The following is a 2,500-nucleotide window of genomic DNA, read 5'->3' on the forward strand; positions in this document are numbered from 1 at the left end:
ATTATTTAATTAATATAACGTGTATATATTTATTTATATATATATATATATATATATATATATATATATATTAATTATTAATATATAAATATAATATAACTTTAATAGGATTTCATTCAAATATGAAATCTCTTATAATCAGACTATATATATAAATGTTATGTTATTATATTATTAATTAAGAAAAGCAAATAAAAATTATATAAAAATATTTATTTAACATACATTTATATATATGAAATATATAAAAATATCATAATATCATCATCTCATATATATTAAATATTTTCAAATTTTGGCTAATCGATGATATCAAAATAATTTACGAAAATAAGACATATCTGTGATGCCATCATTATTGGGGTATATATAATATGATAAAAAAATATATGGAAAATATCATCATATATATAATTTATTAATTTTAATATATATTGGTTAACCGATGATGATATTATTGAAATATATAAAATATAATTGAATTATATGAAATCAAATTGAAATGTATTGAGTTAAATTTTTTCCATACATTTTTCACAATGCGTTGTGTACATGGACAAACAAAAACACTCACGGTGAAGGCATGTGAAATATATGAAAGATAATCAAATCGAATTTATATGAAACTATATTCGATTAAATGTATGAAAGTAAAATTTAACAAAATTTTGCCCATACATTTTTCACAATGCGTTGTGTACATTATCAGAAACACTCACGTGAAGTCAAGTGAGATATATATATGAAAGAAAATCAAATCGAATTTATATGAAACTATATTCGATTAAATGTATGAAAGTAAAATTTAACACAATACATTCATTTGATAAACTGAATAAATATATAATAAAGACATTTGAAATATATGGAAAATATCATCATATATATAATTTATTATTTTAATATATATTTGGTTAAATCGATGATATTATTGAAATATATAAAATGTAATTGAATTATATGAAATCAAACTGAAATGTATTTAATTGAATTTTTCCCATACATTTTACACAATGTGTGGTGTGCATGGCAAAAAACACTCACGGTGAAGGCATGTGAAATATATGAAATATAATCAAATCGAATTTATATGAAACTATATTCGATTAAATGTATGAAATTAAAATTTACCACAATACATTCATATGATAAACTGAGTAAATATATAATAAAGCCATTTGAAATATATTGAATTCTATTAAGTTAGATTTTCACCATACATTTTTCACAATGCGTTGTGTACATTGTCAGAAACACTCACGGTGAAGGCAAGTGAGATATATATGAAAGAAAATCAAATCGAATTTATATGAAACTATATTCGATTAAATGTATGAAAGTAAAATTTACCACAATACATTCATATGATAAACTGAATAAATATATAAGAAAAACATTTGAAATATATTGAATTGTATTAAGTTAAATTTTGCCCATACATTTTTCACAATGCGTTGTGTACATTGTCAGAAACACTCACGGTGAAGGCAAGTGAGATATATGAAAGAAAATCGAATCGAATTTATATGAAACTAAATTCGATTAAATGTATGAAAGTAAAATTTAACACAATACATTCATATGATAAACTGAATAAATTATAATAAAGACATTTCAAATATATGGAAAATATCATCATATATATAATTTAGTATTTTAATATATATTTAGTTAAGTTGATGGTATTATTGAAATATATAAAATGTAATTGAATTATATGAAATCAAACTGAAATGTATTGAATTGAATTTTTCCCATACATTTTTCACAATGTGTGGTGTGCATGGCAAAAAACACTCACGGTGAAGGCATGTGAATAATATGAAAATATCAACATTTAACTAACCAATGATATTGAAGCATATAAATCGAATCATAACTATATGAAACACGAATTTGAGTTATGTTAAACTGGTGATATTGTGGATTTATTCCTAGTTTTCCATACGTTAGTTTAAATAGAAACAATTTTCGAATATGTATACATATATGAAGAATTTATATTCTATACTAACATATTATGGAATGTAACTATTGATTGTTACCTTGGCATATTGGTGTATTGTGAGATTTCATTCATAGTTTTCCATACGTTAGTTTAAATAGAAACAATTTTCGAATATATATACATATATGAAGAATTTATATTCTATACTAACATATTATGGAATGTAACTATTGATTGTTACCTTGGCATATTGGTGTATTGTGAGATTTCATTCATAGTTTTCCATACGTTAGTTTAAATAGAAACAATTTTCGAATATATATACATATATGAAGAATTTATATTCTATACTAACATATTATGGAATGTAACTATTGATTGTTACCTTGGCATATTGGTGTATTTGTGATTTTATTCATAGTTTTCCATACGTTAGTTTAAATAGAAACAATTTTCGAATATATATACATATATGAAGAATTTATATTCTATACTAACATATTATGGAATGTAACTATTGATTGTTGCCTTGGCATATTGGTGTATTTGTGA

The sequence above is a fragment of the Anastrepha ludens genome, unplaced genomic scaffold, assembly GCF_028408465.1.
Source record: "Anastrepha ludens isolate Willacy unplaced genomic scaffold, idAnaLude1.1 ptg000082l, whole genome shotgun sequence".
NCBI lineage: Eukaryota > Metazoa > Arthropoda > Insecta > Diptera > Tephritidae > Anastrepha > Anastrepha ludens.